The following is a 16,499-nucleotide window of genomic DNA, read 5'->3' on the forward strand; positions in this document are numbered from 1 at the left end:
CGTGCTGTTCCCTCTGCCTGGAATCCTTCCCACCGCTGCTCCCCATCAGCTTTCTCGGGGAAGCCTCTCTGACCTCCTCCCGGTCACCCCCGCTCTATGTTCCCTCACAGCCTCGCGCACCCCCCTGCTTTGCTCTTATCACACTTCATATTTGTTCGTGCGATTATGTGACTCACGCCTCACCCCGCCGGGCTGCACGCTCCACGGGGTAGGAACCAAGTCTGTTTTGTTCACTGATAATCCTCAGCGCCTGGCACATAGCAGAGCTTCAACTTGCCCGAATACAAGAAAAAATCCATTCCTCTCCTGTGGCCAGAGAGATCTTTCAAGAGGCAAATCAGATTACCTCCCCCCTCCTGCCTCAGGCTTCCCGTGGCTCCCGTTCGCCCTCAGGGCAAAATCCGAAGGGTTTAACACGGCTTTCCCAGACCCTTGGAGGTGGATCCTGCATCACTGCAGGCCCATCTTCTTCCCCCCATGCGTCTCTGTGCTCCAGCCACCCCCGGCTTCTTTAGGTGCCTCGGAAGTCCCGTCTTTAGGTGACTCGAAAGTCCCATGTTCTCTCTTGCCTCTAGATCTGTCCCCACGTCACGCCTCTGGCTGGAAATTTTGTCCAAAAACATCCTCCTCCTCCTTGTCAAGATTCCATTTAAAAGTTGCCTCCTCTAGGAAGCCCTCCACACCTATCCCCACCAGGCCAGGTTAAACACCTCTGAGCACCACCACTCCGCCCCGTCCAACAACATAAGTCTGCTGTGTTGTATCAGGCAGCCCACCATCTGAGGTGCTAGAACGGAGACCCACAGTGGCTCAACAAGACATAATGGTTTTTCCAGCACGGAGGTGGAAAGTTCGAGGTTGGTGAGTTGCTTTAGCTCTGCAAGTTCATCCTAGAAGCCCTGGTTCCTTCCATCTAGTTCTCTGCCGTCCAGTGAGGTCCAGAATGGCCCTCGAGCTCCTCCCTCACATCTGTGGTCCACTCGGCAGGAAGAGAGAAAGGGTCATTCCTTTAAAGGGCGGGACCCAGACGTGGTTTCACATCACTTCTACTTAACATTCCATTGGCCGCAACTTGGTTATATGACTGCACCTAACTGCAAAGGAGGCTGGGAAGTATCATCACTACCTGGGCAGCACATGCCCTGCTAAATTCTCCAAAATTCTCTCGTTATGAGGAAAAAGATGCCGGAGGAAGGTGGATGCCTCTGGCCCTGTCTCACCACCCTCAGCACTGAGCACCGTGTCACCTGGTCCCTCGCCCATCAGCCCAGCCAGGCGGCCAGCTCGCTGAGCACAGCGACCATGTGTGGGAGTCACTGTTTCACCCCCAGAAACTAGCTGCATCCTTGGCACATAGCAAATGAGCATAAATGGCTGGAGAAACTGAGGCAGGCCCCAGTTCAGTTGCGTTTTCTGGGCACCTATTACACATAAGATCCTGGGACTCACAGCCTGGTCCAGGTGACCGGGGGCGAGTGAGGCTAGCTTGACCCAGCAGAATCCGAACAGACCCTGGGTCTGGGGCTGCAAGACTCCACCTGATGGGGGAGCCAAGGAATGCCAGGCACGGGTTCAGAACCAGGGCAGAGTCCATAGCCAGAAGGAGGAGGCTCCACGGGTGCCCACAGGTGGGGCAGGTCCCAAATCCTAATCCCACCTGGCTCAGGGCCCACCCCACTTCCTGCCCCGCCCCAGCTTTATCTGGCTTTGGGCCCAGCCCCGAGCACTGGCCCTTCCCTGCTCTCCTGAGCCGGTGGGTAGGGCCCTCCTCCCCTGCGGGCAGCCCAGGAGCCTTGCCTGATACGGACCCTACAGACTCAGGTCGGATCCACGGGGCATTTAAGGAAGGGAGAGCACGCGTTCCCCTCACCCTCCACCCCAAGGGCCACGAGCTGGGATTAAGGAGAAGCACGTTTCCCTGAAAGAGCCTCCTTTCAAGGCCCGTCTTCTTCCCCTCTGTGTCGCCTCACCTCAGCTTTCCTATCTGTCAAATGGGTGCCTGTGGCCCAGATTGGCTTCTCAGGGTTGGTAGAAGACTTAAGGGGGAAAATGGGTGGGAAATGGGGCTTCGAGGCCTCGGGTCCTCTAGAGAAAAGCTCGTTGTTTTTTGTTCTTAGTAGGATGCTGCCAGGCAGAGGCATCGTAATCCACGGTCTTCTCCAGGGTAAGGGGCGGGAAGATCTCAGTGTTTGGCGGATGAAGGAACCGTGTCTCCCCCCAGCCAGCAACTGGGCAGTGGGTCACTGCACGTTAGCCTGGGATGGAACTCCTGTCCAGGGTGGCCAAGGCCCCGCGTGATCTGCCCCCTCCTCTTTGCCTCCCTGACCTTGAGTCTCACCCCTGTCCCTCCCCCTGATGGCTCCGTCCCAGTCACCCTTGCCCCTTGGTGTTCTCAAATGCGTCCGTCTGGCTCCAGCTTCACTGCCTTCATACTGCTGTTCCCTCTGCCTGGATCTCCTTTCCCTGCTGTTCCAGCATCTCCTTCCGTTCTCCACTTAGCCGTCACCTTCTCCCTCTCCCCCCGAAAGCCATGACTCACCCAGGTGTCTCCCACACTGCACCATCTGGCTCGTGTCCCAACGCCGAACAGCAGCCTCATAAGAACGTTTTGCGAACGTTGTTCTCACGCACCCTCGTTTGCTCGTTTGCTCTCTGCCTCCTCCAGCTGAGCACATGGACCCTGCCTGTCTTGTTCTCCACTGTATCCAGAGCCTAGCAAAGGGCCTGGCACACAGCAGGTGCCCAGTAAGGGGAGTTAGCATTTTTGAGTGCCTCCTGCGTGTCAGCCACATTCCTTGTGCCCTTCCGGCGTCACAAATCACTGCCTGGTCGGAATTACCATCCCCGTTTTACAGCTGGGGAAACTGAGGTTTCAGAGTCATGAGGCCTCAGACTGGGGAAAATACATGCAACCTTCACACAAAGATCCCGAAGGCTCCCGTACGTTCTGTACGGAGAACAGAACTCAGAGCTCAACAGCTGTACATGTTATATGAGAGGTTCCAACCAGGGATGACTTTGCCTCCCCCAGGAGACATTTGCCAGTGTCCTGAAATGCTTGTGGTTGTCGAACCAGCAGGGCAAGTGGCCAGGAAGGCTGACAATCTTACGAAGCGCAGTGGGTCCCCAAACCGAGTTATCCAGCCCCCAGGGCCCACTGCACCAAGACTGAGAAACTCTCTCTGTGCCAAGACTGGGAAACTCTGCCTTAAACGGATGCAGTTTATTGTAAATAAATTATACCTGAATAAAGGCGATTAAAAAAAAATAAAGATTTATACCCAGACTAGAAAAGGTCTCATGCCTATCAGGAAGGAAAACGACAGCTCAGTAGAAAATGATGGCCAGATAATTTAAGAAGGCAAATTAACATGTCAGAAAATAGATAGCCAAAAAAAAAAAAAAAAAAAAATACAGATAACCAGTACCTAAATGATCATAGGATACATACATAATATGGTACCTCCATGCTAATCATGGGGATGCAGATTGTGACAAAAATGACTTTTACCCCCGTCTCAATGGGAAAAAAAAAGAATTTTAGTGGCAATATCCCAGCCAGTGAGTGTGCAGGAATCAGGTCTTCTCATCACACAGTCAGAGGCAGTATATGTGGATTTGGGAACACGTCCAGGATTTCAAAGGGACACGGTCGTCTACCTGCATTTCTAATTCTGTCAAAACACACACGGGCACCCAGAGCGCTGCGCGAGGACGCTCACTGAGGCGTTGCTTAGAACAGTGAACCTTTTCAAGGAGAAAGCTACGTTTCCACGAACGTGGGACGAGGTAACTAAAGCCTAGGGCATCCATCCCGTGGAATGCTACACGACAGATCAAAGTTATGATAAGCACAATCTCTAAGCACATATCGGTAGGTGAAAAAAAACAAAGCAAGGTACAAAACCACATTTACAATGTGCTTCCACGCAGATAACCCACAAAACAGAGCCACTAGTGCCCGCCCCTCCCCCACCCATCACCCCTTTTCCTCGCTAACAGGACCCTGATTTTGCATGGGACGGCACTGGGTCCAAACAGAACAGTCCTCTCCCCAGACCCTCTTGCAGGCACGCAAGTACAAAGGGGTGGCCACGTGACTCGACTCTGGTCAATGACGTGTGGATAGAAATTTGCCACGTGAAACTCAGAAAGGTACCGTGTCTTTGATCAGAGGGGGCACTCCACTGGCACATTCCTTGCCCTTCTCTGCCCCCTTGCCTGGGATGAACATACAATGCCAGGTGGAGAAGCAACGCTCTCGAACTAAGGGTTTGAAAGTCGTGTATCGAAGTGGGAGACCGCGAAGCTGCTCGTTGGTCGTGTCCCCGGATGCATCTGCCTCTGGAATTGCTTTTACGCGGGAAAAATGGAATCTCCTGCCTGCCGGCAAAGCCACTGTTACGTGTTACTTACTGCCAGAGGCGACCCTAGAGATGCAGTAAACCTACAGGAGGAAGTGTGCTGCTGGAGTATTGGCAACAGAACTGTATTCAAGTGTTGTTTTATAGTCAGGATTTTTTGGAGAGAAAATATACGTCAAATATAGCCTCTCTGGCTAGAGTCTGTGGCCCTTTGATGTTCCTTTTCAGAAAGTGTTTGCCAACTGGCTCGAGTCCTTCTGACCCGTGCAAAAACGCCGAGGGTAGATGGCGGGGCACCAGGAGGCTTTCACCTGACTGCCTGAGCGGGAGGCTGGGGTGTTGACTTCACAGGGAAAGGTGCAGTTTTTTTCCCGGTAAGAGGAGTCCACATCTCTGACCTTGGGAGGGAGGCTTAGGGCTCCATCTGGCCAGTCCAACCTGGGCTGTCCCCACTTTATAACTGTGCCCTGTGTCCCTCCAGCTGAGACGTGCAGCTCCCCCCCCCCCGCCCCCCCAGGAGAGGCCTGGCCACCTCTCCCACCTGTTTGTCCTCCACTTCTCAGAAGCTCCCTTTATCTCGGGCCAAAGTCCCCTGGGGAAGAGGATGGAATGCCACCTGCCATCACGGGGTTGATGAGTCACCTCCCACTGGCTGGAGGCCACAGCCAGCCTCACCTCTCCCTTTTGCACCCTGGTCTTCCCTCGCGGGTGGGAAGGATGGGCACATGGCCCTAAAAAGCATGACACTGACAGCCACCATCTCTGGGGTGCTGACTTGGAGCCAGGCCTTGGGAGGTTAAGGACACAGATGGGACATGGACCCCAGGGTTCAGTCTCGGCTCTAATGCATCCTAACCTGGTGGCCTGGGAAGTCACTTAACCCCTCCCAATCCCCCTCCCCGCATTTGACAAACTTTGTTGGGCAAGCACTCCAAACCAGACACAGAGGTGCTGAGGAGGCTGCAGGGTGATCCTGCCCTTGCGTGGCACAGTGGGTGGAAACATGCAAAGCTAGTAATGATGACGATACTAATAAAAGTTAAAATTCCACATGTCAGTTGGTGATGGGTGCCATGGAGAGAAGGGGGGGCAAGGAGTGCTGATGAAGGGGCCTATTCGTTTAAACGGGGTCGACAGGGAAGCCGCTGGATACATTCCCATCTGAGCAAAGACCTGAAGGAAGTGAGAGAGGAGCCATGCGGTTATCTCTGGGAAGAGAGTCCCAGGCAACAGGAACAGCAAGTGCAAAGGCCCTGGGGCTGCAACATTCGTGGTAGGTTCCAGGAGCAGGGAGCCGGCCAGTGTGCCTAGAGGGGAGTGCTCAGAGAGCAAGGTGGGGGGCGTCCATGGAGGACCTATGGACCACTGCCAGGACCTTGTCTTTTACTCTGGGTAACACAGAAACCACAGGAGGGTGTTGAACAGAGGAGAGACACGAGCTGATTTCCTTTGGGTAGGGAGAAAAGGCAGAATGGGGGAGATAATTTGGAAGACACTGCCATAACCCACGTAAGCACTCGGTCACTCACACCCGGGTAGGGCTGCCTTCTGAAGGCTGATGGATGTGATGCAGGGGGTCGGGGGTTAGAGACAGAGAGGAGCCAGTGAGGACGCTAAGGCTTTTGGCCTGAGCCCCTGGAAAGACGGAGGTGGCATTTTCTAGAGTGAAGCAGGCCGCAGGAAGGGGTGGGGTTGTGCGGGAGGGTAAGAAGTTCTGTATCTTACATGGAGGCATGTTGAGTGGCAGCTGGGTACCCAAGCCTGACTTCAGGTGACACGTCCTGAGAGAAGATGTGCGTGTGGAGAGTTTTGGCATGGAGATGATATTTGGAGACTCGGTTTTTTGGTCTGTAAAATGGGGGTCAAACAGCACGTGTTTGCAAGCTTACTGTTGAGGCTTGTTAGGCATTGACAGGCCCCCAGCAGGTAGGAAAATGCAGGTCAATGTTGGCTCTAATAATTCAATACTTGACTCACTGCATCCTCCTGAGGTCATTACCATCACCATCATCTTTGATTTTACAGATTAGGAAATGGAAGCTCAGAGAGGTTAAGTGACTGATCAAAGGTCACACAGCCAGCAAATGGCACAGCCCCGATTCAGAGGCTGTGTTTAGAGTCCTGCTCTTGGGGCGGCTGGCTGGCCCCGTTGGAGGAGGCTGCGACTGTTGATCTCAGCGTCGTGGGTTCAAGCCCCACCCTGGGTGTAGTGATTACTAAATAAACAAACACATACATTTTAGAGTCCTGCTCTTGGCCTTCAAACCTGCTGCTTGCACTCCCAGCACCAAGCCCTTGGATCCCGAACTGCCCGGTCTGGGGGAGCTCCCAGACGGGAGGAGAGGTATAATCATGAGTGGAAATGCCTCCAGGGCAACGCAGGACCTGAGCCTGGCCCACTAGCGGCACGAACTAAATAGGAGGGCTCGTGTGGCCGCGTAGCCTTCTGGTTAAAGGACTTGATCGCCTGAGTGATTGAGCTCTGCTCCTCACTGGCGTTGTGACTCTGGAGATACGACTCATCCTCCTGGGCCTTCGTTTCTCCAGTTGTGAAACAGGATAACAGGTTGTTGGGAGGACCGAGTGGGTTGACCCACGCAAAGGAACATAGTGGGTGCCTAATAAATGCAGTATGCTGAGCTCACTGTGGTTGCTCCTGCTCACTTTCCACTAAACGTGCGTTCCCAGGGCCAGGGGGACCTGTCTGTCATCTTCCGCCCCTCGCTCGGCATTCTAATTCTGCCCTGGCCACGGTGAGCTGTGCGTCTTTGGGTTTCTCGTCCCGAGCCTGCATTTCCTCCTGCCCCGAAGTGGGGACAGTGGCATATCCACCTGCCGTGGAGATTAGCAGACGCAGTGCGTGCGAAGGACATTGGGTCGACACTGCGATTGGCCCAAGGTAAGTGCTCAGTGTGCACGGACCTTCGCAACAGCCGGCACCTCAGACGGCCTCCCCCGCAAGCTGGATAAAGAAGCCGGAACATCACTCAGCCATAAAGGGAGCGGCGAACCTTGCAGGCAGTGTGTTGAGTGGAAGAAGCCACATACAAGGAGCAAACATTGCACGGTTCGCTCTGTTTGAAACTCCAGACGAGACAAACCTACCCGGGGATGGTGGCCCACAGCTCAGGGGTGACCCGGGACTGCGGGTGGCAGAAGGTTGCTCGGGAAGGAGCCTGGAGAACCCTGGTCGTGGAAGTGTTTCTATCTTGTTTGAGACTGTTGATTCTCAGGTGCACCTGTCAGAACTCATTAAATGGAACCCGTAGATGTCTATGGATTTTATGGCGCATTCATTATTTCCCATTATTTTAAAAGGAAAAACAAAGTGCTGTCGTCCTCCATGTGTTATTATTTCTCTGACTCTTCTATGGCCGCCAAGGTCCCCGTTTCCCTCCCTCTGGTCCCATCAGAGGGATGACCTGACGTCACACAGAGAACCCTCAGACCCAGGTACAAACCCGGCTCTGCCTCTTCCTAGCCGTCTGCCCAGGGGGGCCATTGAAGCCTCAGTTTCCTCATCTGTGAAATGGGGCTAATACCGGTGCCCGGCTCATCAAGATTCAGATGGATGCACCGTGCGAAGCCATGGATATCAGAGGCTCACAAAAACAAGCAGGCAGAAGAAACGACACACGCAAGCCAGCGGGGAGGGTGGGGGTGGTTGAGAGTGGGGATCTGGAGCCAGACCACCACCGGGGATCAAATCCTGCTCTGTGGGCCGGTCCCCCAACCTCTCTGTGCCTCCTTCCTTTACGTGTAGAACTTACACGAGGATGTGGACAGCACCCGGCAGGAGGGCTGTTGTGAAGACATAATGAGATAATCCTCAGGGAGTTAGAGCAGCGGTTGACCCACAAAAAGGGCCGGATGAGTATCAGTCACTGTCGTCGTTACTCTCAGGGCCAGGAGGGAAGGTGCTCGAAGACGCAGGGGGCTCACGCAAAGAGCCCAGTCCTCCGAACCGTGGCCCTACTGTGGGCCACGGTGCCCCTGCCGGCGAAGGGGCTGGCAGCCCGGCGCAGTGGACCCGGGTCACGGAGTGCCATGCTCGCCCGGGACTCCTCGAGTGGGCCCCCGTGGCTGGGAAAGATTGCTTCCTTCCTCTGTGCTGCGTGCCAGGCAGGCCCAGAAACCGCCTGATGTCAGCAGGGCCAGCCCGCCCTCTGATGCGGAGGAAGTGGGCGGGTGCCCTGGGCACAGATGAGCCGGGCAGACGTGCCCCGAGGCGGCACAGTCAGGGCTGATGTGGGCATTACACACCCACTGCTTACAGAACTGGCCCCAACCCGATTTGCCCACACTGGGCGGCTTCCTGGCTGTCTGGGGTCAGGGTGGAGAGATCCAGGGTGGCCGGGGGTCAGGGCACGCGGTCTGACCCCGCTTCTCAAAATACCGCTGAGGATTGTCTACCCAGGGCCTCCACCTTCCAGAAGGGCTGGCGTGTGTGTGTGTGCGTGTGTCCCAGGGTCTGGACCTCCAGGTCGAGTGTATCTGAGTGTGCGTGAGGGCACTGAGTGAGTGTGTGTGCGTGTGCGTGTGCACAGTCGTGACAAGCTCTGCGAGGAACCCCTTCTGCATACAGGGCTTTGCTCCTTTGCATGAGAGTGTTGGTAGATGGGCGGAGTCAGCGGTCTATGCATTGAGCCTCTTATCTGAAGCTCCCGGGGCGGAGCGGGGCTGGGGGGGGGGGCAGGGGGGGGTGGGAGGAGGTCCACCTCCTGACCTGACCGCCTCCTGTCTGAGCTCTGACCGCTCAGAACAAATGCCGGCTGCAGACACCTGGGCCAGCCTTTTTATCAGTCAGTAATCGTAGCAAACATTTGTTCATTCATTCATTCACTCTATTCACCAGTATTTCCTGAGCACCTACAGTATTCCAGGCGCAGTTCCTGACCCTGGGGGTGCAGCTACGAACAAGAGGGGCAAAAATCTCTTTGTTTTTTTTTTTATATATATTTTTTTAACATTTATTTATTTTTGAGACAGAGAGAGGCAGAGCATGAACGGGGGAGGGTCAGAGAGAGAGGGAGACACAGAATCGGAAGCAGGCTCCAGGCTCTGGGCCATCATCAGCCCAGAGCCCGACGTGGGGCTCGAACTCACGGACCGTGAGATCGTGACCTGAGCTGAAGTCGGACGCTTAACCGACTGAGCCACCCAGGCGCCCCAAAATCTCTTTGTTTTTAAAAGGTTGGTCAGCTAAGTCTTCAATGGGAAGATGACATTTGAGCAAACACCTGAAGGAGTTGAGAGGTGAGCCATGTGGATGTCTAGGGGAAGAGCATCGCAGGCAGGGGGCATAGCAAGTGCAAAGGTCCTGGGGTGGGCACATACCTGACTTGTTCAAGGAGGAAAGAAGGTGCCAGGGTGGATTCAGTGTGTGTGTGTAACTGGTTATAAAAGCACAGAGTGCTCACGGAAAGATAAAAAAAATAGAGAACGTATAAAGGAGAAATTGAAAATCCATAGGAACTGGTATGGGGAGAGGAGAGATGGAATAAGGATCAGAGGTATCTGTTGTACAGTTTATTCGATAATCAAAGCCATTTTCCATTTCGACAAGGCAGGCATCAAAATGGCCCAGCTGCGTGCAGATCTCCTGTCCACAGCAAATTTCCATTTCTGTGGCTCTCACCCCAGCCCTGAGCCCATCTGTGCACATAGTAGGTGCTAGCTCAAGGGCGTCTCTGCTTTACATGCCCCCCCCCATTCCCCGAGGCCTGAAGGAGAGAGGGTAGATGGGCGCAAACCCCCACATACGGAAACTGAGCCCCTGGTCCCTGTGGGCCGCCAGCCCAGCCCCCAGTGGCCCCAGAGTGACAGCATCCTCCTGCTTTTATGAGCTGCGAAGGAGGCTTGTCCCGCATTGCACAATCGCCCCTTAATTGCCATTTCCTCTCAGTTATGAATTATGTCATGGATACGGCCGCTCACGTTATTAAACTTCCACCGAGGCCTTATCGTCTGGACCCCGGCCAGCCACCCGGCCTGACCTACTTTCACCGCCTCCCTCATCCTCTTGTTGGACTTTTCCTAAGGAGAGTTCGCTGGGCCCAAAAACTCGCCGCTAAAAATAAAAACTAGAACGGGGCAGGGCTGGGGGTGGGGGGGCACAGCTGGCCTCATGAAGGCCTGAGGCTGAGAGCAGCCCCCGCGATTGTGGCCAGGCTCCTCCCTGCCAGAAGTTTCCTCGGGCAGTCTGTCCTTGGACACACGGGACAGGCTGTGACACAGGCCGATTGGCTCTAAACTCCTTGTTTCTCAGTCGTGGACAGGAGGACTGACTTTGGAGTCAGGCCAACCTGGGTTCAAATCCTGGTTCCGTTGTTGACCGGCTCATTCATTCATTCATTCATCCCACACATGTTTATGGAGTATTTCCATAATGCTGGCACTGAGCTGGGCACTGGGGAAATACCTCAGAAGACACAGTCCCTGCCATCATAGACTTACAACCCCGTGGACAGAGATGTGGGTGTGAAACAATTACTTTTGTAATAAGAGCAACAAAGGAAACAAGACAATGTGGCGGGCTGGATGGTGACAGGGACAGCATTAACTAAGATGGTCAGGGAGGGCTCTCTGAGGAGGGGAGGTCACTTAAGGCAAGGCTCCAAGGATGACGTCTGGGAAGCAGTGCTAGATGAGGGGGAGACCAGGGCGCGACCCAGTCTGCAGAATGAGAGGGGACGCTTGCTCTCAGTCTTATTCGAGGGCAGGTTGGCACTTGAGAGCGAGTGCCTCCTTAAAGTTTTCACCCTGGGCATCTCACGTGTCTCAGCCTGGGACTGGACCTGCCAGTAAGGAAAAGAATCCAAGGCGGGGAACACAGCAAGCGCAAAGGCCCTGTGGTTGGGAATGAGGCTGGGGTGATGGGGCAGAGAGAGCCAGGGGAAGCGTCGGGGACAAGAATGGTGTTGTAAAGCTGGTGGGGGCGGATCACGGAGGGCCTGGAAGGCCGTGGTGAGGATTGGGCGAGAGACTGGGCTATATTTTGAGTATAGAGCCGCTGGCACTTGAGGGTGGACTGATACCTTCCGGGGAGGTTGGATGCGTTAGATGGATGGCGATCCCCTGACTGACCTGGGGGGAGACTGGCAAGTGCTTCTTCCTCTGAGTCTTTTTTTCTTCATCTGGGAAGTGGGGATAATAACACCCATGTTGTCAGACACCAGACACCGTATCATCCCTAGCTCAGAGCCTGGCACGCGGTCAACGCCCTTCTGACAGCCTAGCCAGGCTCAGCGATTTGCCTGGAATCACCTGGCAAGTTAATGGCACAGCCCGAGCTAGAACCCAGACCCTGCATAGCAGGGTGTGCTGCAGCAGAGGCAGGGCCGGGCCTTGGCACACGACTGTCTAGAAAGGCAACGTCCCGGCCAAACAGTCCTCAGTGGCAGAGGCCCATTTTCGTTCTTTCTGAATTGTGCTTCTGCGTGGAGCTGTTTATCTAACTTGGCTGAAGTGTGAGGCCTGGGCCTATAAACATATCTTTTTAATTATTATACAAATGGGACATGTTCATGGAATAAAAATTTGAAAATGCTAATAAGCAAAAAAAAAAAAAAAAAAAAGGCACAAAGCAGAGAGAGAGAAAAACCAAGCATCTAAAATAACACATGTGCACCGAGATGCATGTGTAAGGACCTAAGGACCTTCATGGTGGGCTTCTTTGACCTGGTGGAAGACTGGGAACAACCCTAGTGCCCAGGAATAGGGGCCTTTCAGCCAAATAAATGAACCAGTTTTCCAATATCATGCAATCATTGACATGAATGAAGCAGACCTCTGAGTGCTGATTTGGAAAAACCACCGAGGTGTAATGTTAACCGAGAAAAACAAGATATAAGATTCGCACAGTGATTATAGAATAGTCCAGTGCGTGTGTGTGTGTGTGTGTGTGTGTGTTACAGAAAGAGGGGACAATACACTACATATTTGCTGTGAGACCACAGACCGTCTCTGGGAGAGGCACGAGTCCCCGGGAGCAGTGGCTGCACAGGCAGGACTGGTGAGTCAGAGATGGAAGGGAAGTGACTTTCTGTCCCTTGTCCTTTTGCACCACTGGAAAGCCTTTGGTTTTGTTTTGCTGTGTGTGTGCCTGTCTTCTGCAAAACATTTTAGTGATGTTTGCAAGATCAGAGTCTCCCCTCTTGTTTTTTTTGTAACGTTTATTTTATTTTTGAGAGAGTCCGAGCATGAGTGGGGGAGGGGCAGAGAGCGAGAGAGGGAGACACAGAATCCGAAGCCGGCTCCAGGCTCCGAGCTGTCAGCCCAGAGCCCGACGTGGGGCTCGAACCCATGAACTGTGAGATCATGACCTGAGCCGAAGTCGGACGCTTAACTGACTGAGCCACCCAGGTACCCCGAAACTCCTCTCTCAGATTCAGATTTTCCCAAAGGCGTTGGAATAATCTAGACTGGTGTTTCCTAAAAGCCTCCCGGGGAGCCCAGGGTTGCAGTGAGGTGCCTGGGGGCCCTGGTGCCCCAGGAGGAGGTTGCAGGCCTCCTGACCCCCCCCTCCCCCTGAGCAGTTTCTCTTTTATCTGTTTTATGGGTTGGACAATAAGTAAAGTTTCGGCTATAAAAGGGTTTTACCTACTTTGAAATGAAATATTTGCAAAGCTTTGATCTTGAGTAATCCCATTCTACTGATGAGAAACCAGGAGCCTGGAAAGGAGAAGAAGATGGTCCCACAGTCAGGCAGACCCAGCTCTGGCTGAGAGCCTCAGCTGTAAATCTGCCTCCTTGAACCTTAGCCTCCCTCTTCAAAAACAAAAGAATAACCACCTTCCTTAGTCAGGGCTCTTCATGGATATCTGAAGTGGAGGTAGGCCCTGAGCCCTGTTGGTCCTGGCAGAAAGATCCCGGGAAATCATACTGCCTCCCTCGCCATCTGATTTTCCAGGGAGAACAAGAGTGACCCTCTGCCCTACCCCCCATTTCACCCAAGTCCAAGATCAGGCATATCTCAGTTTCTCAAAAGTCAACTCACTGCAAAGCTCAGGTATTCATTAAGATGCATTCAAAGGCGAGGACAGGAAAACCCAATGCAAACTGGCTTAAACATCAGGAAAATGCATCTTCTCATCCTGTCAGGAGCCCAGAGAAGGTTTGGTGGACCCATCAGGCATGCATTCAGCTTCAAGTAACACAAAACCTGGCCGTTAGCAGGTTCCTATCGTCTCCTGCTACGAGAACACCAGGGGTGGGCAGCCAGGGCTGATAGGATGACTGCGTGAGGCCACTCGGTGACCGGGTGGGGGCACAGGTGCTTTCCCACTTTCCACCCGCCCATCCTGCACATGTGGCCTTTGTCCTCACAGTTGGTCATGGTTGCAAGATGCCCGCTCCCCTCCCAGCCGATACCCCGCATTACAGGCGGGAGGAAGGGGTGAGGGGGGGAGCGGTGTGCCCACCACCTTGTCTGTCTTTTGAAAGCTTTCCCAGGAACCCCTCTTAATTTGCATCAGTCACACCTGGATCACAGGGCCACTCCTCACTGCGAGGCAGTCTAGGAGAGAGTAGCTGCTTTCTGCTGACCACTGGTGCCCCAAATACAAGCAGGGTTCTGTAAACAAGGACAAAAGGGAGCGTGAGTATTGAACAGGCACCGAGCAGTGTCTGCCACAAGGATTGCAAGGCTTGTTAGCACAAAGACTCAAAGATATTATCAGGGACACGTATTTTTTTTTTCTCCTTTTCTACACTACTGTCAGCAGCGTGAGCTTCTGTCCGGATGCTCACATGTATCGGTCATGTATCGGTCACCTACGGCTATAGCAATGCTGCGTAACAAACCGGCCCCTCCGCTTTCACTTTCTTGAGTATGGAGGGAGAAAAGGGAGAGAAAAGGGAAACCCATGAGTGAGACTGAAAAGGAGATGTCAAGAAGGCAGGATCCCCAGTGAATGGGGGTGACACGAGGCCAAAGGACTCTTTGACCTTCATTGAATCCACACCTAGGGACGTGAGACCTCGTGGTCCCTCCCACAGAGGGGCGGAGCGTATTTCCTCCCCCTTGACTCGAGCTCAGCCCCGTGACTTGCTTTCACCAACCGAACGAGATGTGAGTGGTAACTCGCACGTTCCCACCTGGCTCCCGTGCTTCTGCCTCGTGCCACCACCGTCACCAGAGACACCGGGGATGGCCCACGGGTCCCAGAAGAAGAGGAGGGACGTGTGAGGTGGGACAGAGTCCCACGGGCCAGCCCAGGTCTGCTGACCTCTAGCCGAAGAGCAGACGTGTGAATGGGCCCAGCCGAGACCAGCAGAGCCGCCTGACCACGCCCACAGCGGGTCAGCTGACCTGCAACCATTCCATATTCAGGAGAGCGAGCGGCCGGGGTGGTCAGTTACATAGCATTGTTGTAGCCGCGGATACGTGTAGTGAGACCGGAAATGAGGTCACGGGGAGCTGAGGAGAGAAGAGGACAGGACGGAAGGGTTCTGGTTGTAGCACGGGTGTGACAGGTGTTGCTGAGACCTTGACCCCTGCTGTAGTCAGCTCTTCTCCGCAGCTGAGAGAACCCGCTTTTATTTGAGGGGGCATCAGCCCATGTGCCCAAGGAGGGGGCTCCCTCCCCAGCCCGAGGAGATCAGTCAGGTCTCAGGCTAGAAGCCCAAGCAGAGGTGGGACGTTGGGAGCCCCTCGGGGCTCCACCCGCACCTCTGCTCCTTCTCTGCACACAGTCTCTGACTTAGGGCCATTCTTGGGTCTTCAGTCACCGCCTTTGCCCCAAGAATCTCCAAATCTGTCCCTCCACACTGGGCTTCTCAGTGGAGTCCCCCTGCCATCCGGACGCATTCCCTTAGACACCTCACAGAACCCCCACCCTTCCCCCTGCTCTGACCCTGGTACCCGTGACCTCACGCACACCCCCAGACTTCCTCTTCCTTTGTTTCCAACCTCATGGGTTCCATCCTGCCGGTTGCAAGGTCTAGCACACTTAGCACATGCCATGCCAAGCGGGGGGCTAAGCACCACACACAAAGCATCTGGTGTAATCCCAGGGACATCCCTTCCAGGGAGGCACTGACATTAAGTTGTCTGTATTCCACACAACGTGTCTGGTGGCCCACCCACAGTGCACTCCTCACACTCAGGGTGCAAGCCCTTCCCCAGAAGCTGCAGTGATCATTCCTGCACGAGCGATCATGTAAGTCCCCAGTTTTAAAGTCCCTTACGATTCGCATTGTTCCGGGTGATCTGAACCCTTTGGTGTGAAACAGCTCCAAGATCTTTGCATTTCTTCACACAAAAAAAGAAATTATGGAGCTTATTCAATGTGCCAGGCAATTTCCAGGCACCAGAGACACGCGCGCGCGCACACACACACACACACACACACACACACAGGGTCTTGGGAACTTAGGTGCACTGATAATAAACAAAAGAATAAATAGCTAACATGTCGGGTGGTGACAAAGAGCTATGAAGAAAAATTAGGCGAGATAAGAAAACAGTTATTTTCAGAAAGACACTTGTGGTAGGGAGTAGGAACAGCCTCTCTGATAAGAGGTATTACAGTGAAGGAAGTAAGAAGGCAGCAGGTGCAAAGGCCCTGAGCCAGCGCAACGTGTGGGAGAGATGGAGGAGAGGGTACAGAAGGGGAGGGAAAGACGGGCAGACAGAGGCCTGGTAGACCACAGGAAGGACTTGGAGTTGACCCCGAGTGAAGAGAGAGTCACAGGAGGGTTTTGAGCAGAGGAGGGACGTGATCTGACTTAGGTTTTCACAGGATCCCCCTGGCTGCGTGTGGATAACAGTCTGCATGGGGGCCGGGGCGGAAGCAGGAAGCAGGGTTTTGCAGGCCTCATGACACTTAGGTCAGAGAGGGGATTCAAGTGTTTGAGTGACACTCAAAAAAGCACAGGAAAACCAAACGGGATTTTCGGGTTAACTCAGAATCCACCAGAAGGTGGACATTACCAGCACGCCTGAGCCCCAGGCGCCTGGGGCCACCTGCCTTTTCTGCAGCATCCTCAGGAGAGACTGACGCTGTGGTACTCGTGTGGCCACTGGGTTCCCCCTGTGCCCACCGCCTGGCTGTCCTGGACAGCAGTGGGCGAGGTGCATGCACTCAGCACATACCGTGTGGCCTGGGCAACCGGTGACTGAGGGCCCCCCCA

General features: G+C 54.1%; 2 long non-coding RNA genes across 4 annotated transcripts in view; one reads left to right on the top strand and one right to left on the bottom strand.

The window, feature by feature from the left end:
- The window catches only part of LOC131485920 (uncharacterized), a 233,079-nt gene that overhangs the window by 189,804 nt on the left and 26,776 nt on the right, over nt 1-16,499 (top strand). The window lies entirely within an intron of this gene.
- Nucleotides 13,365-14,818, bottom strand: LOC131485922 (uncharacterized). Its single transcript, XR_009249079.1, has 3 exons — nt 14,427-14,818; nt 13,847-13,938; nt 13,365-13,509 (listed from the first exon to the last, which is right to left on the bottom strand). It is a non-coding gene; the product is annotated as an uncharacterized LOC131485922 (long non-coding RNA).

Source organism: Neofelis nebulosa, chromosome 9, assembly GCF_028018385.1.
Source record: "Neofelis nebulosa isolate mNeoNeb1 chromosome 9, mNeoNeb1.pri, whole genome shotgun sequence".
Lineage (NCBI taxonomy): Eukaryota > Metazoa > Chordata > Mammalia > Carnivora > Felidae > Neofelis > Neofelis nebulosa.